This window comes from Coptis chinensis, chromosome 2 (assembly GCF_015680905.1).
Source record: "Coptis chinensis isolate HL-2020 chromosome 2, ASM1568090v1, whole genome shotgun sequence".
NCBI classification, from domain to species: Eukaryota; Viridiplantae; Streptophyta; class Magnoliopsida; order Ranunculales; family Ranunculaceae; genus Coptis; species Coptis chinensis.
The window spans coordinates 63015045-63036838 of record NC_141457.1 but is presented as its reverse complement, the minus strand read 5'-3'; the positions used below and the strand labels follow the sequence as shown (position 1 = coordinate 63036838).

The 21794-nt window shown below is 39.8% G+C and overlaps 1 long non-coding RNA gene across 1 annotated transcript; it reads left to right on the top strand.

Annotated features, from left to right (window-relative positions):
- The first annotated feature begins 264 nt into the window (after positions 1–264).
- LOC147517074 (uncharacterized) lies at positions 265–1743 on the top strand. The gene is made up of 3 exons (XR_015213801.1): positions 265–607; positions 671–1183; positions 1239–1743. It is a non-coding gene; the product is annotated as an uncharacterized LOC147517074 (long non-coding RNA).
- The last annotated feature ends 20051 nt before the right edge of the window (positions 1744–21794 follow it).

Sequence of the window (21794 nt, the reverse complement as noted above, 5' to 3'; positions counted from 1 at the left end):
AAATTTACTGGGATGTCCTCATCTTCTGTGGTCCAATGATTTCCAAAGTACTTAGGTTTGGAGCCAATGCATCTCTTACTCTTGCGGTCATAACTGGAGGTGTTATTCTTCTTGGCTCCATCATTGCCAATTTGCCATTGCCCTTGCTAAAATGATGAGGATGAAGCTTCTATGCCAGATTGTGGACGAGTATAAATTTGGGGTGTGGCAAATAGTTCAGATTTCTGCACCAATAGTTTACTAGCTGTGTCATCCTATTTTGCAGATGATGAACGGGAACGAAAGGTTGGAGGAACCAAAGCCATGGCTGCTGCATACCAAGTTGGAAGAAAGCGTTCTGGTGAATCAAGACTTAGATAAGAAGGCGAGAGAACCAGGCGTATGAATTAAGAGCTTGTGATGGTGACATGGATAAAAGTGGTGGAAACAGAGATAAGGAAAGAGAACGGAGAGAGGGAAGGCATGGGAGTCGGGACCATAGTGAGAAGGACAGAGAGGCTGAGCGAGGGAATCTTGACTTTGGAAGCTTGTGTCTAGTTGGACGAGATAGCAGAGCGTGGTTTTTACAACTAAGTCTACTGGAATTTCTCTCTACTGTGAGATGTCAGTAATTTCGAATTGGATATGCAACTAAAGATTGACCGACATAATCTAGATCAGGATTGATTAGTTTCAAATTGGATCTGCTAGGATATTTAAGTTCAAATTGTTGGGTTTTGATCAAAATTGAATTTGGGCTGCCGAAGAAGATGAAGAAGATGGATATTGACGAAAAGTCTGCGAAAAAAGTTTCGAACGGAAAGATCTCAATGCCTTGTAAAAAATAAAAAATAAATAAGATGGAGAAAGTTGTCGTTTAAAAAGTTGACGTAATGCGAATTTTCGCCGCATGGAGAAACAGCGGTATTACGAGCAATATATTCACAAAGAGTTTACGGAGAAAGGTTTCATGCAGATGTCAATGAATGCCATAGACGAATTAAAGAAGCTGACAGAAGTTTCGTTGAGAAAAAATAATGAAGCTGACGAAAAGTTTAACTTGGAAAGTTGTGCTCAGAAAGATTGGCTTAATGCATTAGAAAAAAAAATGAAGCTGAAGGAAAGTATTACTCGGAAAGTTTCGCTCAGAAAATTTCTTGTAGAAATATCAGCACAATGCCTTAGAAAAAAAATTAACGAAACTGTCAAAAAATTTCGCTCGGAAAATTTCGTATAGAAAAATCGGCACAATGTCTTAGAAAAAATAATAAAGCCGTCAAAAAAAATTCTGTCGGAAAGATCGGCACAATGCCTTTAATAAAATAATGAAATTGACGAAAATTTTCGCTCGGAAAATTTCTCGTAGAAAGATCGGCACAATGCCTGAGAACAAATACTGTCAGAAAGATCGACATAATGCCTTAGAAAAAATAATGAAACGGGCAGATAGTTTCACTTGGAACGGAAAGATTTGTACGAGTTGTAGAAGCGAAAAATTGGTAAGGAAACATTGGATTTTCCCAAAAACCAATGATTATGTGATTGTGTGAATGTAATACCATAGAGCTGAACTTCTTTTAATGAAAAATAAAAATAAAGTATGAGTTTGCTATTGAATATTGTTGTTGTGTCAGATAACATACCTGCAGAAAACTGACAATGTTGTTGATTTATGTAGTTGAAATTGAATAGAACGAGATGCCTCCACGTAGAGAAAAATGCCCCCAATGCTAACGTAACTTGGCAAAATTAGAGTAAGCGAGCGTAAAAGCGTTCAAACTTAGACTGACGAAGCTAAATGTAGTAACTTCGTCAAATTTTGTTGTAGCGATAGTAACGAACTAAGCGAGCGTAAAAACATTCAAACTTAGACTGACGAAGTTAAACGTGGTAACTTCGTCAGATTTTGTTGTAGTGATAGTAACATACTAAGCGAGCATAAAAGCGTTGAAACTTAGACTGACGAAGCTAAACGTGGTAACTTCGTCAGATTTTGTCGTAGCAATGGTAACGAACTAAGCGAGCGTAAAAGCATTCAAACTTAGACTGACAAAACTAAATGTGGTAACTTCGTCAGATTTTGTCGTAGCAATAGTAACGAACTAAGCGAGCGTAAAAGCGTTCAAACTTAGACTGACAAAGCTAAACGTGGTAACTTCATCAGATTTTGTCGTAGCGATAGTAACGGACTAAGCGAGCGTAAAAGCGTTCAAACTTAGACTGACAAAGTTAAACGTGGTAACTTCATCAGATTATGTCGTAGCGATAGTAATGGACTAAGCGAACGTAAAAACGTTCAAACTTAGACTAACGAAGTTAAACGTGGTAACTTTGTCAGATTTTGTTGTAGTGATAGTAACATACTAAGCGACCGTAAAAGCGTTGAAACTTAGACTGACGAAGCTAAACGTGGTAACTTCGTCAGATTTTGTCGTAGCAATAGTAACGAACTAAGCGAGCGTAAAAGCATTCAAACTTAGACTGACGAAACTAAACGTGGAACTTCGTCAGATTTTGTCATAGCAATAGTAACGAACTAAGCGAGCGTAAAAGTGTTCAAACTTAGACTGACAAAGCTAAACGTGGTAACTTCATCAGATTTTGTCGTAACGATAGTAACGGACTAAGCGAGCGTAAAAGCGTTCAAACTTAGACTAACAAAATTAAACGTGGTAACTTCATCAGATTATGTCTTAGCGATAGTAATGGACTAAGCAAGCGTAAAAACATTCAAACTTAGACTGACGAAGTTAAACGTGGTAACTTTGTCAGATTTTGTTGTAGTGATAGTAACATACTAAGCGAGCGTAAAAGCGTTGAAACTTAGACTGACGAAGCTAAACGTGGTAACTTCGCCGATTTTGTCGAAATGATAGATAAGTAACGAACTGAAAGCGTAAAAGCGTTCAAACTTAGACTGACGAAGCTAAATGTGGTAACTTCGTCAGATTTTGTCGTAGCGATAGTAATGAACTAAGCGAGCATAAAAGCGTTCAAACTTAGACTGGCGAAGCTAAATGTGGTAACTTCATCAGATTTTGTCATAGCGATAATTACGAGCTCATCGAGCATAAAGGCATTCCAACTTAGACTGACGAAGCTAAACGTGGTAACTTTATCAGATTTTGTCGTAGCGATAGTAACGAACTAAGCAAGCGTAAAAGCGTTCAAACTTAGACTGACGAAGCTAAACGTGGTAACTTCGTCAGACTTTTTCGTAGCGATAATAAGGTTGCAATGGAAACATAATTATACCATTAGAACTAACAGAGTGTTGTCCATTTTTTCGTTTAGTTTGTCTATTGAATAAAGGATGGTATGGTGACGAGAAATTGTGACTAATCATAAAGGCAAAACAAAATTATCAAATTTCGTCGATGACATATTATTTGCCATTGTAAGAAGTCAACGATGTTGGAATACCAAAATGGCAAATAATTTCACGCCATAAGAAATTTTTAACGTCTAAAGCATGGATCGGGGTTTCCGCTCACTTAGTAAAATAATTTGTTGCGACGAGCAAAAAACAAACACTGTCAGGGGCTGTTGAAAATAAACCAACAATGTCAATGCCCCATTTCGCAAATGACCAAGGTTTATAGATTGGATGACGCTTCATCGCGGGAAGTTTGACCCATATCATATATCATGGTTTTGACAATGCACACACTTCTCGGACAAACGCTTAACATCATTTGGCATGTATGGCCACCAATACTATTGGGTCATTGCTATGTGAGCAAGACTTCGCCCCCGGGAGTGTTGTTCATATAGTCCTGAATGAATTTCTTTGAGGCCTAGTAAATCGTTCGTTCTGCCAAAACAACAAAAGATAGGATTTAGACTTGTGCCGCTGCGATAGAGTTTTTGGTCATCAGGAATTCCGGAGCATCGTCAGCTGCATGATCGTCGTCGGTAGATACCGAGACATTATCAGTGCCAAGCTCGTTGGAATCATCTGACAGTATAAGTATTTAATCCAGTGTTGTCGTGACAGCGACGACTTGATTTTCCACAGATAAGTATGTGATAGAATCAGGATGCCTTACATCATAATGCGGATACTGTACAATACTGATAGATGTAAAATTTTCATGTAGTTCGTTGAACTAAGTCCAAATAAACGTTCATTCTATCATTGCGAGCCGCATATTATCATTCAAAGTGGCTAGTGACGAACTTAGAATAATTAATCGTAACGTAGTCGCCCCCAGCTGAAGAGTTGTGCGTATACCGCAAATGACAGTTTCGTACTCGGCCATATTATGTGAAGCATCAAAACCCAAATGCAGTAAGTGCCTTCTAGCTTAGTTGGTAAAATCTTTGGGTGATGATACCAAAGGTCTGGGGTTCGAACCCCGCTACACACAATTGAGTTACTGATCTCTTTAAAAACAGGCTTGCCCACACATTTTGCAGGTGTCGACTAGCAAAGTTGGTAAAACCTTTGGGTGATGATACCAGAGGTCTGGGGCTCGAATCCCGCCAACATCAAAGAGTTACTGATCTCATTTAAAACAGGCTTGCCAATCAAAAAAAAAAACCCAAATGTAGAGACCTCCCAATTATGTCTTCATTCAGCTTCAAGATGACAAAACCAAGACCGGAGCCAAACTTATTATGTAAACTATCGGTATAAATCTAACAATTAGCTGATATATCTGATAAGTATTTCAAGTCATCGCCCTCGGGAGGTAATGACAATTAGGGATCAACGTGTTCTTCATAAAGTAATGCGTTCGACATAGGAATATCATTGATAAGAAAATCAGCCATTAACGAAACCAAAGTTTGTCTCTTTTTAACTGTATGAGTGTCAGAGACAATATTGTAAGCGCTAAGGTAACTTTTCCATTCTGCGACTCGATCCGTAGACATTGCAAAAAAAACTTACGCAACGGATATTCGATAAGTATAAACTTCAACTATTCTTTTTTTGAAATAAGCTTAAGATGTCTGACAGCATTAAACAAGGCCAATGCAATTTTCTCAAATCAAGAATGCCTCCATTCAGCTGATATAAGAGCCGTACTAACAAATAATATGAGACGGCCATCGTCACTATCAAACAACAATGGACAAATATGAATTAGATACGCTTTGCTGAGATTCATGAAAAGTAACCATTGCAAAGTCTATATTTATTGTCTTGAACTCGTGGGTAATCATTGCAAACAACGAGAATCTAATCATCACCACTTAAACGTGTAGGAACCGTTATTTCAGAATGCAAATTTCTACAAACCGGGAAAACCCATGCACAGCGGAATTAATGGGGTTCACGGTTTTGGATTGGAAAACATACTTTTAAATCCGGCTAATCTAACTCTGAGAATCCAATAGCTATGAATCCGAATCAACAATCAACCCCTTGATCTTCTGTTGTATTCTTTTCAATAGATTGGACGTTGTGTGGGCAATGATCTACCAACCCCCTTCTTTCTCACAAAGCTAGATCCAATTTTGGATCTATCTTTTCTTGCCTCTCTTTTCAATGCAGAGTGAATAGTAATTTCAGCCTGGAGAGAAGGGATTCTATTTATAGGCTACAACAAGGACCATGAGGAGAAATTAGGGTTGGGCCTCCTGACGGGCTTGGGCTTCCCATGTTTGCCCAGAACACACGGCCCAAGTCCGTCAACAAATGGCTTATTCCACTAAAGGCCATTGTTGCACTACTGCCATAATCCCAAATTACGTGTCAGCGTTTATGGGCTCCATATTATATGCTTATTGATCTCCTCGTGTTTAAGATATCGAATGTCCGTTGATTAAGTCAAGTTACTGACAACTACATTAATCAACTTCTTATGTCCTTGAGTAGTACCACTCAGCCTCATTGTCATGTCAAAATAAATCCACCTGCAAGGTTTACATGACAATCCTTTTGAGCTCTTCAAGGGGACATCATCAACCCGACTTCTTGCGGGACACGGATTCCTTCTATAATCAACAGTATACCTTACATGCAATGTCATTATCCAATCCATCGAGTTTGTTGATTCACAAATGAATCTCACTCATTGATGATTTAAAGCAATGTACAATGCACGTAAGTGCCTGTTATTATATCCGGATTAAGAGGACAAGCATCCATAATAACAGAGGCGTTTGTTCTCTTATATAGTCAGTATAAAGAGAAACAACCTCACTTGGTCCTGTTCAATACACACAAAATATACTAGTGTAATCCTATAGTCAAGATAGACTAATACCATATTATACTACAACCGTACCAATGGTTTGTCCAAATCCATTTAGGTTGTGAACGATTACTTATACTTTATAAGGTACTGATGATATGATCTTCTGTGTGTTCACACCATATCATCTACAACATAAAGTATTAGACACATGTATATAACTAATAACATATATAATATGCATAATATTTGCCCATATGATTCTCATTCAAAATATAAAGAATTAGAGTTAATACAAAAGTAATGCTTTTAGTATATAACCCTATCAAAATGATCCCACACGCAACTATGTTGTTGGCGTGTGTTACGTTGTGGTGTGATAGATACAACACCATTTTCGAGAACTTGTCGATGACGTACATTGCAAACAACGGGAATCTCATCCTCACCACGTAAACGATCCCACACGCTACGATGTCGTTAGCGTGTGTTATGTTGTGGTGCGATAGATGTCACATCATCTTTGAGAGGAATGGTTCATTTCAGACGACGCTTGTAGTAACTGTTCTATTCTCGATCCATACACGCTTGAACTTTTGAATAAGTGTTTCTCGAGGTATTTGACTTATATTATAAGTATCAGATTGCGGAGACCATATCTCTATAGAAAAGTAGTAATGTCGCGTGGCACTGAAGAGGACGGGAGTAAGACGGATTTTTTTTTTGTCCGTTGCCACCAGGTTGACCTTGAACATCATGGTTGGGTTAATCGACAGTAATTGTATCGAGAACTTGAGCACTTCTAATATTCGTCATAATTTTTGCAGAACGTGGTCGAGAGTGTTGAATAAAAACCGCAGACGACGCCAATTATGTTTCGACTAAATATGATCAAAACACTAAGTGATGGCGAAAGAGATAAATTATGTAGAAAAGTGATGAGAAAAGTTATGGTGATTGAGAGAATTATGAGACTGTACCTTTCGGTTGCCTACGTATCCAAATTATCGATGGGATCAAGTCTCAAGAACATAGTTCTGTATGAAAAATAGTTTGGTATTTATATAGGTAGAGTAGAGACTCCTTGTAGCTCAAGTATTCTTGTAGCTTAAGTAACTGTGATTGAATATAACTCTCAACTGATAATTATCTCTTTGATAATAAATGAATCTGGACATAAATTAATGTACATTAGTGGCAAGCCATGTGGCTAAGGTTCAGCCTTAGACACATGAGTTAATGGGTATGTACGTTGATCCATGGTATTGTAAATTGGGCTTTAGCCCTGTTGAATAAACTAATAAAGTGGAGACTCCTACCAATGGACGTTTGCCACGTAGGTGGGGGTCAAAACAGGTGGTATAGGTGGATCAGCAAAAGTGAGTGAAAGCTAAGTTTCTCAAAAAGTCAATGAAAGTCAAGCATCTCAAGGACCATTGAATGAAAGTCAAGCATCTTAAAGACCATTGAATGAAAGTCAAGCATCTGCAAGACCACCTACAAGAGGTAGTAGAGGCTCTAGAGGTGGTCAAAGCAGAGGACGCATGTATAGCTATTTTGAGAATCCAACTTCATATATATATCAGCTTGCTTCAAGAGCCACAAATGAGTCTTCTATAACTGGTCAAAGTCAGGTATGAACTTCCCTTCTAATCTAATGTCTTGTGTGAGATTTGGATATAACAATATGGCTAGGGAAAAAGTGATGGTTGCTAGAGCCTATGTTGATGAGCATGGTGATGAAGTAAATACTCATGTGATGAAGTGGAGAGATGCAAGAGATGCTTCTTTGGTGACTAAGGGACTTCCTACTACATATCCAAAAGAAATTGAAGAGGTGCAACTTATGCAGGAGTGTTGGGAATTTGAACAAGCTAGGTTAGCTAGGGAGAGAGGTTATGTTGGGGAGGAAAGGGGGGAGGGAAACCAATGTTCAACTCAACCTAGACTGGTGGTGCAAGCTTTAATGTGTCCTCAGAGCTATGAAGATTTCAAGAATTCAATGATTAAGAAAAATAAAATAAAATTATGTTGCTCTTATTTCTTTGGATTTTCCTTTCTTTATGTATATGTCTTCATTTATCTTGCTAAGTTTCTATCAATTAATGTCATAATTTTGCTTGTTTCAGCAATGAACCTATGACAGAGATCTTCTAGGATGCTGTTTTTGCTGGGATGTATCTGTCTTCTTTATGTATGCTGCTTTTGTTATGTTTTGTGTTGCTATGGGATGTCAGAGATCTTCTGGGATGTACTCTAAGAATGAGTTCTATGTTTTTGTGTTGCTATGGGATGTTAGAGATCTTCTAGGATGTCAGATGTCATTCTGTGTTTTGTTTACCCTTCTGTGTTAGGTTACTTTTCTATTTTGTGCTGTGTAGTTGACAATGGGAATGACTATGTATGTATGACTCTAATTTGAGGAATGAATATGTTAGTTTGGTTAGTGAAAGTGCACATGTTGTTTACCCTTGTTTATTGTTGATCCATAGCATTTTATTCATCACTTGATAACTGACATTAGAGAACTAAACTCCATACATGGCACTCCATACACAGCACTCCAAACTAAACTCCATACATAACACTCCATACTAAACTCTATACATAGCAACTCAGTTGCTCTTTATACAAGAATTAGGGACATGACAACTCTTGTATAACTTGCAGACTTCACAAAGTTCATCTTCTTCCTTACACAGGTTACACACTTCTGAGTCAACCTTCTTGTCAAAGTAAATCCATTCCACTGCACTACAACCTTCCCTAGAACACTTGAGGAACTTCAACTGCAAAGTGCCACCTTTCATATGACCTAGTACTACTCTCATAAATCCATAACACCAAGATCGATGGCAGTGCACACCAAGATATAGGTATGTTGAAGCATAGTGATCTTCGTCGTAGCAAAGTTGACAAACCTGTAATTAATGAAAGAAAAACAAAAGGTCAAAACCAAATCAAATCTGAAAAACAAAACCAAATATAATTGAAAGAAATTAGCATATGGTCCTTCCATATACACATTGGTTTTGCAATAGGTCTTTCTACCGCCATTAATGAAAGAAATATGAAAACTTCATAAACAAGAACACCTTTGGTGCAGCAACAATAAAAGCTTCACTTCCACCCATGTTGATGCTCAAAAGGAAGAAATTTAACAAAACTTGTGTGTCTAAATGGATAAATCGAGTATATTCTTATAGAAGTAGCTTATGACCGTTGGGGATGGGGTGCTCAATGACTATCTTACAGCAGCCGTTGGATTGGGGAGACAGGATGTCAACACGTGTCGAGTAATTAACATCTAGATGAGCTGTTGGATTGGGGAGCTACGATTTGAACACGTGTTGATGAAATTTCAAATTCGATTTCGAGGTTTTTGGTGTGGGCATGTGCGAGGGGTACTTTGGCCATTATGAAAATGCACGACGCCAGACACACAACGATAGATGGCCAAACCTGGTCAATGATTGTCAACGCGGTCAACTGATGGTAGGGGGACCTAAAGCTAATAAACAATAAAAGTTGGACCCACTGCAAAAAGCTCTATTTTTAGGAAGACCTAAAGCTAAATCACCCTAATTATTCCATGCCAGGGCTTTAAATTTTTTCGAAAATGGGTCGAACCCCAAGCTCAAACTTCCAAATGCCCCTTTCCCGCTCTCAAAGTACTTTATCTTGGTAAATCGACTTTTTCTTCGGAAATTGGATTACATACACTCAAATTATCTCGATCACAATGAACAAAACAGAATAGACCATTACAATGGCACAAGAAGCTGATCTCAAAACGAATTTTTTTTATCCTAGTGCTAGTTGCTATTCACTCCGCCCATCAATGGAATAGATTGATATTACGAACAATATATAGGTCATAATATATGGTACAAACAATGGGTAGCCTTTATGCTCGATGGAAGTTATTGAGAATCACAGAGCACTAAGATTTTGAAACACACTTGAATCTACAAAGTGACTTGAGAGGGAGTCTGTTTAGTATGTCTGGTAATATATCTAAGGGAATTTCATTACATCTTGTCATGTCCATACCACCCATACCAAAACCCTTCTTCATCTAGTCACACGAGAAATTTGCAATTTGTATATATAGAATATGTATATCTTTCACCTATAAAGAAAACTCCTCCCATAACAGTATTTTTTGGTTCAACTGGATTTTTTTCTTCCTATTTTGCCCCTAACCATTTTCGCTTATTTTAACTATTACCAAAGCAAAAAGATGTAATAACTTATAGTGGGAAGGGTTAAAACAAAATTTAGATGCCCCCACTAAAGACAAATTCACAAGTCAAATAATTTCTATACTGAAACTGCCCCTGGTGCTTTTCAATTATTTCAAGAATATATAAACAAAATATAGCAGTTCTAGAGTACTCAGGCTGCACCGGTACACATGAATCTGGGCCCTTGCACAGTACTTCGTGATGCAATACACCCGTACCTTTTGGTGTGATGTGTGGCCTACATTAACTACACCACTCTCTCTCCTACGCACACTAGATTTTCTAAACAAAATAACATAATAAGTGATGTAAATGGATAGGTACAAACGTAAGCATGCTTACTGTATCTCATCTCTTTCTCCTTAATATCTCATCACTTTTTTTATTCTCTCTTTCTCCTCAATATCTCATCTCTCTTTTCTCTCCCTTTCTCTTAATAAATCAATATCTCATCTCATCTTCTCCTCAATATCTCATATCTCTTTCTATCTCTCTTTATTCTTTCTCCTCAACATCAGTGTTCTTTCTATATTTGTAAGTATTTTGGAATTTTGTATGATATCTGGTTTGAGTATAGGATTAGGTCAACCATTGAGATGTAGCACTGAATTCTAGAGTTGTGCCCAAATGATGATTTTCTTCCCTTGTCTGACCGAGGAGTCATATGACAATGTTGGTGTTAGGATTTCTGGTATCAAGGCTGCATACATTACACCGTTGACGAATGATGATGGGTTGCAGTTTTTAATAAATTATTTGTCACTTGATTCTGATGATGGTCAAGCACATGTTGATGAGTATGTAAGAGCTTTCTGTATGTATTTGATGGGCGTCTTGTTTCTTCCTTCTGGCCATTCCACGATTAACTTGGAGTATCTAGCCAACTTTGAGCACTTGCATGAGTTGGGTGATATTGATTTTGGTGGAGCCATATACTGTAATTTGTTGTGTTGTTTAGATAGGGCTTCTCGACAGACTAGTGTTATCAGTAGTCCCCAGATGGGAGGGTTTGTCATTCTCTTAGAGGTATGGTTTTATGAGTATTTATGTGCTGCAAATCCTATCCTCACAGAGTACACCGATGAGAGGCCTAGACATAAATCACTCTATAGAGAAACATGACTCAAAAATCGAGAAAACATGCAAGAGTGGAAAACGTGATTTACGGTAAACATGGACTTAGGATCCGATACTTATAGCTACACACTCCAAAGGAGCGCCCGGTTACCTGAATGGTGCACTCACCAATATATAGAAATGAAAGGAAGTACACCAAACATCAAAGGTCAGTCCTCATAGACAGGGTCCTGTAAAAGGACATCCTCCACATCTGGGGACATTAACTCGTGAAAATATTTTAATCGTTGGCCATTAACTTGAAAGGTACTGTTGTCCTTGGGATTTACCAAGGCGATTGCCCCCGTAAGGGGTGACTTCAGTAACCAGAAAAGGACCAGACCAACAGGTTTTTAATTTTCCAGGGAAAATATGCAAACAGGAGTTGTAAAGCAAAACCTTTTGACCAACCACAAACTCTTTACGCAAAATTTGTTTATCATGAACACGTTTCATGTTAGCTTTATAATCATTCGCGAGATCATAAGAATCGCAACGAATTTCTTCAAGCTCATTTAATTGTAATTTGTGCTTGACACCTGCCTCATCCATATTGAACTTAAGGCTCTTTATAGCCCACATAGCACGGTGTTCCAATTGAACGGGCAAGTGACAAGGTTTTCCAAACACAAGTATAAAGGGAGACATTCCTATAGTGGTTTTAAAAGCTGTCCGATATTCCCATAAGACATCAGTTAGACGCTTAGACCAATCTTTCCTATTAGGATTTACAGTTGTTTCTAATATTTTTTTAATTTCCCTATTAGAGACTTCTACTTGGCTACTAGTCTGTGGATGATAAAGAGTAGCCACCTTATGGGTAACTCCGTACTTCTTCACTAATGAAGCAACAACTTGATTGCAAAAATGCATTCCGCCATCACTAATGATGGCTCTAGGGATGCCAAAATGACAGAAAATGTATTCCTTAACAAAAAACACAACTGTCTTATGGTCATTGCTACGGCAAGCCATGGCCTCTATCAATTTGGAAACGTAGTCTACGACAACAAGAATATAAATAAACCCATGGGAAACAAGAAAAGGACCCATGAAATCAATGCCCCAGACATCAAAAATTTATACCACCATACTGGGATTTAATGGCATCATATTACGTTTAGTGATACACCCAAGTTGTTGGTAGCGGACACACGTCTTGCAGTGAACTTGTGCATCTTTAAAAAGGGTAGGCCAATAGAAACCACATTGCAGAACTTTAGCTGCCATTTTCATACCACTAAAATGGCCACCACACTTTTTGTCATGGCAGAAGGATAAAACTTCATTATATTCCCACTGAGGAATACAACGACGAATAATCTGATCCACACAATACTTAAAAAGGTAGGGCTTATCCCAGTAGTATAGCTTAACTCTGGCCAAAAACTTCTTATGTTCATTTCTTGACCAAACATCAGGAATAATATCAGAAGCTAAAAAATATTTGTGACCAAGTTGAGACACTCATAATGTTCAAGAATGGTTATTGGAGCAAGAGTGGGCTGAGAGCAAGAATGGGAATGAAGTGGGAGATGGACCCATGGTTTTATGAACCCATTCTTGAAGGAATCCTACAAAGCATTCAGAGTATAACCAGTCTTCCAGCAAACCAAGTTATACTTGCATAGCTGTGTATGTACCTACAGTAGGACAACTTGGTAGATATATTATTGTCTTGGCCCATTTTTTTTCCCGATAATACTATTATTGTCTTAGTCTGAATATATTATTGTCAGGTTGAGAATATTGTACTCTACATCACCATTCACTACTAAAAAAATGACATATTATGATGCTTGTTTTTAATCTATCTTGACGGCTTTGTTGAAAACCGTCAAGATAGGTGTCTTGGTGATATTTTTATGACAGTTGTTGCACCATCATGTCGTGTCTCACACAGACGTCAAGAAAATATTATGAATTTATGACGGTTGTTGCAATATTATGTTTTGTATGACATAGGCATCATGAAAATCTTATGATTTAATGACGGGTTTAAAAAACAGTCAAGTTAGCAATGTAATAAACCGTCAACACCTTCCATAATTTTTAATTTTTTGGGATATCAATTGAACCGTCAAGAACATTAAAAAATAACAAAAAATAAAACAAATAAGTTAACCGTCAATAATATAAGGCCGCTGGTTTTGGATTTGGTATTTAGAGTCAACCGTTAAGACTCAAAAGAGTTTTAGCTAATAAATTCTAAAACCAAACTTCCAAAGCATTGAAAAGTGCAAACCCCCGACTCCATCTCTTCTCAAACCATTTTCTCTTCTCAAACCCTTCTTCTAAGAGTTTCATCTTCCCTCGAACTTCTACACAAAACCCTGAACTATTCCATCTTCCTCTTCCATCGTCTACTCTCAAACCCTGGCTGTTAGAGGAGTCTGATTTTTGCCAAGAAGGATTTCAATTTTTGCTGAGCGTTTGCGAACAAGTAATATTCTTTTCCATATTTCGTTCTTCTTGATGTTTTTAAGGAATAAAAGTTGATATTTTGAATCTGGTTTCCCCCAATTTGACTGAAAATTTTGGGTTTTTAGTCAAATTTTTTTACGTTGTTTGAATATTAGTTCGGGTTTAATTAGACTAAATCCCCCATTTTATGATTCCTTAGACATAAACCCCCATTCTGTTTTCTCCCCATCACACCAATGTCAATATTTTACTTAATACCATAACTGCCCTTGTTGTGTTTAGTGTAAGCTACGACATAAAAGTTGTTTTTAGAAAGAAAGAAAAAAAAAAAAAAAACTCCAATTGCACAAGCTCTGAGTTCCCATCATTCTTCCTCTCCATCGCATCATCTTGGAGTTTACTCCTTTGAAGGTATGTTATTCGTTCTTCAAAAATATTGTCACATTTTCTCTTCTTTTAAGTTAGGGTTTTTCATGTTTTAACAAAATTTCAATTTTTAACCCTCCTTGTTAATTGCGTTACTAGTTTTACGTTTTTCACATCTTATTTTGTCTTTGTACATAGATATCGGTGATGAATATGGTTATAGAGAGTTTAGGTGTCACTATGGTGGTGTTTGGAAGCAAAGTGCTTACAAAGGTGGGAATGTTGTGGATTCGGAAAAAATTGATGGCGATCGAGCAAAATACAAAATTTATTACTCCAAATTCATATCATGAATGCATAATTTAAATTATTTGTTTGTAATTTTGAAATGGTAGCGATGCGTAAAGCGTTGGTTGAGTTTGCAGCATCCTAAATGGAGATTTTGGTAGTAAGATATTATTAGTCCCTACCAAGACAACCAAAATCCTCATAAACGCTTTTGTTTTAGGTATATTTTGAGTTTTAGCTATTTAACATTTGCTAAATTTGGTGGTATACTAATCAGCGATGTAGTGTCTCTAGGAGTTGTAGCTTAGAACCTTGTTTTTGTAAAGGAGTAGTAGATATTAAAATTGCAAGGGAAATATCGTATTTGAGCTATGGATTGCTTGTTGATTGTGAAAGTCCACCAGACTTCATCCAATTCCATAACTGCAGTCCACGATAGCCTCTGCTCCATTTTGCAGTTGTCTTCCTTAGACCCATCCCTCCAGGATTAATATAATTGTTGCGACCTATCCTCCTCTCTTTCTTAGGCCATCCACCTGTCCCTCCATCTCTCGGTCCATTGATTGCCGCGTGGAGGGTTCCCGTACGACACTAGGGTTTTCCCTGTGCTCCTGCTAGGCACGTGTCCTGATGGTACAACTCCAGGTCAGCTATCCCTTCAAGTCGCGGCTCTACACTGTCAGTCCTCGGTTCTCAGCCTTCATACTTGACTCCTATGTCCGCGGCCCTAATAGAATGCTTCTCACCCCACTGCATGTCCTCTTTCTGGATCCATCACCCACCAGACCGTCGGCCATCATAAATTGGGTCGCTACAATGCCCCCTCTCGAGTCCACGAACCTCCTGAATGTTCGTGGGCTCGAGAACTCATTTTGCCTGCTTTTTCTCTTGGCTTCTGTTTCACGCTTTCTTATCATTGGCACACATGTCCCACACGTGCTTGGTTCGGATCGCCTCGTTTCCCGCTCCTCCACGTGTCACGCATCCTCTAGTTCAACTAACAGCTCCTTGGTTTCCGCTCCCCTTATTTTACCCTTTTACCCCCTTCACACTTCAACTTCCACTCGCTCCCTCTCTCATTCTCATTTATTCCTCACTCTTCTTCTTCTTTCTCACCAGACGCCATTTTTGAACTTCCTACTTTCTTCCTAAACTACTCTCTCTCCTCTTTACATTCAACCCTTTCCCCTTTCTACTTTTCTTCTCACCTTTCCTCTCTATATACCTTGCTTGCTCTAGTGCTTGCTCTTGCTGTTGGGTTGACGCATCAGGTTGGTAATCTATTCTCTTCTCTTTTGCATTTCTTTTCGTGAACTGTTCATCTTCTTTAGCTCTCTCCCCATGTCGGATTCCCAATCAGAGGGTCCGACTTCCTCACGGTCATATGCGGAGGCGTCTTCTCCTCCGTCTGATCCCACCGCGGTCCCTTCCACCACTGGGCGGCCTTTCAAACTTCCACCGCCTCCCCCACGCTCCCGTCGTTCTAACCTAGAAGCGATTAGGGTTGGCTATGGTATACCAGACGACATCTTCCTTGAGCACGTGCCTGACGTGACTTACTTCCCCCATTTGGTTCCCCCCAGACCTGGATGTCTCGTGGCCACGGTTGGTCAAATTGTCTCTGGCTTGCGGCTACCGCTGTCTCTACTAGATGTCGAAGTATGTAACCACTTCAACATTCCCCCCTGCCAGGGTATAGGCAATTTTTGGCGTATCATGTATGCCGCGAACCATTACAACCTCCACCAGGAGCCCCGAATAGTCCTCCGTGACATAATTTCTCATTAATATATACGCAAAAGCACCAAAGACGTGAGCGTTGGATATCACTCCTTCTGTGTCCGTCCCGGTAAACAGTCCTTCGTCCTCAAACTCACCACCTCGGACAAAACTTGGCACCATTACCCCCTATACGCCTCCGGTAATTTCTTGTCCGTGGATGTTCCATCTGAAGTGACTCTCAATCATCTCACCTTCCTGCCTCGCGGTGAGTTCGATTTACTACATCTCTTTCTTATATCGATTGTGCGGTGGACTCACTCCTTATCTTTATTTCTCTATTACGCAGGTTGGAGGACCGACTCGAAATCTCGCTTTTACACCGGTGTGAAGTCTGCGGTCTTTGAACAAATCCGCAACCTAGGCTCTTCTCAAGCTGAAGTTCTCGACATAGATCCCTCCCACGGAACCCCCTTATTGACAGACCCCGCTCTGCAGATTTTGGGTAAATACTCTGCTCCATTCTATTGCCCACCGCCCCCCAAAGAACGAAAGCCTCGGCCTTCACCTCCTCCACCATCCACGTCCCATTCTCCCAAGAGTAAGCCTCGCAGTCGTGGCTTCACTCGTAAAACCACCAAGTCTCAGGCCAAGGCTTGTGCTCTAGCGAAGATAGTCAGAAAATCCACTACCCACCTTCCTTCTCAGTCTTGCTGATATACACCCTCTTCCTTCCGCTCCCTCGCTGACTGGGAATATCAATATATTCCTCAAACTTCCCCTCCTGTCGACTCCCCGCCTTCCCCCATGGATGTCTCCAAGATTAAGTTATTCGACAGTGACTCTGACGATGAAGTGGCAAGTCCCCAACTCTCGCCGTCATCCGCCTCACCTGCCCCACCACGCCCACGGGATCTCATCTGAAGAGCCCCCACACAAGCGCAGCAGATCCTCTCCTCCCGCAAGACTTTCCACGGCTCCTCACCCTTCTTCCCAGATGCAGCGCCCTGGCAAAGAAATTACTCGATCTCTCCTCGGGTCTGCGGCTTTGGAAATTTTCCGCCCCACCTTCAAGGTGAGCGGCCGTTCTGTCAACGTGGAGGACTCTGCTCTGGAAAACCCTGCTGTGGCCTCAGCCATGTTCTATGGTTCCATCTCCCCCGCGACTTGGCTTATGTAGATATTGGGACCTTTGAACAGCATCGCACCTCCCTCTATGCCGGTTGGGAGAAGGTATGTCCCTCTTTCCACACCTTCCACTCTGCTTTATCCATTGTTCTGACGGCTTCTTCATTGCTAGGTGAGCTTGGACATGTCCTACATGATCCGCGGCCTCTTCTCTTCCCTGGGTACTGTGGAATCTTTAGAGAAGGAGGTCGGCGGTCCCAATGGATTAAGGGCCACCTGTGCACACCTTCAAGCTGATCTGGCAGCCGCGAACATGGCCAAACTTTGAGCTGAAGATGAATTAAGGACTGCCGAAGCTTCCCACCAGGACTTTATGGATGGAGTGAATGACCGCTTGAGCAAGCAGCGGGAAGCCCTTGTCCTCCAACACACCGAGAATACTGCCGCTCTCCTTCTGCAACACACTCAAGACATGGAGCAGCTGCAGATAAGCTTCAAAGCACAAGCCGACAAGCGTGTGGCGAAGAAGCTCACTGACGAACATGCAGGTTTAATCAAAGAAGGTCGACTCCTCCCAGAAAAACCTCCCTCTCCCATGTCAGAAGATCCAGTTGTCACTGTCCCAATTGCCGCGAACGGATCAAGTTTCGATTCGGTGATGTTGCCACTCGATCTGGCGCACGAAGACCCTGTTTGTGAGGCCACCTCCCCGGGCCATGCCTCGAGTGCTCTCGACCATGCACACCACGCTGAAAACTTGTTGTCGAACTTAGATTAACCCCCATGTTGGCTATCTGTCATTTTACTAGCTGTCTTGTAACTAACTTATCCGACTAAGTGTGCCATTGTTGTTATTTTTCCTTTTTTTTTTTGCTTGTGTGTTTGTTTGGTTAGGAACTGTTTCACTCCCCCACATTATATGTGTGGTCCCTTGGCTTTAGTTATTGTTTTTGCCGAAATCTTTGCTATTCATCCCTTTCCGCCTCTACTCTCTCCCTTTGTCGGGCGGTCTACATTGGGGCCTTCTCTCTTCTTGCCCCCATGTGTGACCCAAGCCTCTCACTCGTGAATATCTCATTTCACTTCCCAGGCACTCATAGACTACGAGGTCCGTCGGGGCAGCTCAACCTGCCGTGGACACGATTTGAGCAGTTTGTCTGCGGAGGGCTCATCCCCACCGAGACCTCTCTTTTGGAGTGGCTTCGCCAACTGCTGGGCTTCTCTCTTTGCCCCCGGGTGCAGTGTATGCCTTTCTTCTGCAGATGGTTCTCCCGGATCCGCGACTCTAATTTGAGGTGGACCTCTCGTCCTTGGGCATCTCTTTCCCTCATACCGTGTTTAGCCTGACTGTTAAATTTATGCGTAAGGGCGAAATTTACTCTCCAAAAGTGCCATTGTATATTTACAAACAGCTCCAGTGTGTCGTTCTGGACTTTCATTACATTCAAGCATAGAATTTTTTTAACATTCTCACATTCCATGGCTTTTCTAGCACTTTTCCCTCTGATGTTCTCAGCTTGTAAGTACCAGATCCTCCTACGTCGACCACTGTATAGGGCCCCTCCCAGTTCGGTCCCAGCTTTCTGTCGTTCTCTCTCTTGGTACTTGATAAAAGTGATTTTACGTATTCTAACTATCTATGCGTAAACACAAATAATCAATTTACGTAAATACGTGTTTATATCAATATTCCTACTCTCAATAACGAAGTAATATAAGAGAGTCGGGGATTCGATTCCACTCTTAAAATTTGAATGAAGATCCGAGGTCTTTCAAGATCGAAGAATGAGGCTAAGTGGGAAACGTGGGAGTGAAAGGTGAGTGGTGGAAGTTAGGTGTAGTGTGGGTTGTGAGTGTAGAATGAATGAAGTTTTTATAGGTTTTGAATTGTTAAAACGAATCGGTAGGTTGCCAAAAGCTTTTAAGGCAATTTCGGGAAACAATAAAATTTCGAACTTCGAAAGCGGAAACAACTCATATTCTTGATTCTATAACAACCCTAATATCTTTTATCTTGGATTTAGACTAGTAACTTCTAAACTCTCTTAGATTTCATCCTACCACCACATCTAATCATAGGTATGCCAATTACGACAATATTCTCAACCTTCACTCCAAAACAAACTCTAAAATGGAGGATCTTCTACAAATCATGATAGAATAAATAATACCACCCCCAAACAATTCGGGAAGGTGGGATTAACAATAAAATCCATGCACAATTTGAAAAGAACAACATTATATTAAAATTGAAATTCAAACAACATTTAACTACCAAATTCAAAGTTAACTACGGAATTTAACAACGTAACATCCTATCTACAAAAAAAAAAAAAAAAAAAAAAAACAACAACAACAACATCAAAACAACAAACAAGGAGAAATCTAGCTACTCTTAAAAGGAGCGAGGTGGGGATAAGAATAGGAAGTTTAGTGATCAAGCATGGAAAAACCAAACACCCCACCCCCAAACAAATTTTTGAAAACAGGTTTGTAAGAATTTGTTTTAAAACGTGGGTCTTTTAAAGTCAGATTCCCTAGACTTAAAGTGATATATATGTATTTACATGCAGTTTCCCATATATCAATAATCTAAACAATTGTGGATCTTTCCATAAATAGTTAACATGGAATGCACCACCAAACAGAATCAAGCTCCAAAACTTTCTACGACGCAACTTAGTTGAATAAGAAGGTGTCCAAGTGAATGATCGTGAGTAAATGAATGGTTTTGGAAAATACTTGGAATGTGGATAAGTGTTAGAAGAAAAGGGTGGGAAGAATGATTGGATTTTATGAGGGATTAACTCAGGTGGAAGGTGCTCTAGGTAGTGCTTGAGAAGGTGGATCATCACAGGCTCTTAGAAACTCGTCGAATTCCTCATCTAGGTTGTTCGCATCCATATAATTATGGTATTCATCTCCATCTTTGAGGAATTCATCTATCTCGTCTATTGTGAGGTTTAGTCCATCTCTTATATGGTCAGAAGGCAAGGTTAAAAATTCTTTCTCTAGTTCAGTTATGTTCAAAGAGTCAAAATTGTGATCTTTGTCTTCTTCCATAAGAGGGATATGTACTAGTGTAGGGATGACATCGTCGGAAGCACTAATGTGATATACAAAACTCTCAATAGACTTAACTTCACCTTCTACAGGAAAATCTAGTTGTTCATGCGGTGTTTTATCCCCTATACCTAATATGAGGGGAACATATTTGTTAACCGTTGCTTTATCTTTTATCACTTTCCAACTAGGTTTCCATATTGGAACCTCTACAGTGTGGTCTTCAATTTCTATGACAAGATTTGGTATGGTATCATTTATAGTTTGTGGGTGATCTTTAGGCATAGTCACTTGGTTATCAACTACTCTCCCCGAACGAAGGGTAGTGGATATTTTGTAGGTCCCCTTGGTTTATATTACCATTACATGAATACTTTTTATTTCGGCGGTGTTTGTTAACTTAGGATTAGGTAATCGCTTGACTTGGAAACACGCCGGTTTGGTTATTATTTTGGTTAGAAGACATGTCAATAATCTTTTGGCACAAAACTCGCATCATTTGCATCGTTTGTTTCATCATATTAGAGTTTTGATCATCCGATCTTTCATCAAGTTGGAGTTTTGTTGCATAATTTGATTTTGTTTCTCCAACAAGGTCACTACTACTTTGTCTGTAGATGGTTGTATTGGAATTAAGCTTGTTGAGTGTTCATGTCTTGATGTTGATAGTTCTCGGGTTATGAGTACTAAACCTCTATTCTCGTCACCTAAGTTCCCTTGTCCTTGATGTTGAGTTAAGCGGTTGAAGTGTGATGGTTGTGGTGGTGTTTGTGCATAGACAAGAGGACAATAGAAGTCGAAATGCTCAAGACTACAAAGACATTACAATGAGTAGAGTTGATGTTCATGACCTGGAGTGGGTTGTTGTTGAACGAGATGGCATCTACCTTTTAGTGAGGGCATCGATAAGAGTTTTAAGCTTCGGGATCATGTTTAACCTCAAGAGAAGAAGGAGGAGCCGGGAGGAATTGTTTCCTCCCCAATTGTTGTTCTTTTAGATTGATCTTCTAAGAATTTATAAGCCTCCAAGGCTCCTTTACTAATAAAACTACCCCAGTCATGATATCTAGAACCTCCTTATGATAATGTGAAAGCCCCTTGAAGAAAGCACGAACAAGCGTGTCTTTTCGCAAGATTATGATCTTGCGGCATTCAATGAGAAGATCGAGTGAAATGATTCCGGGCTTTTGAAAAGGATTCATGAGGATTATAGTGGAAGAAATGAATCCCGCGGAAGCATTTCATCTGTCTTCATGGTGGGGTAAAACTGTTCCATGAACAATTGAACAAGTTGAGCCCATGAGTCCCTGAGTTTGGCGTT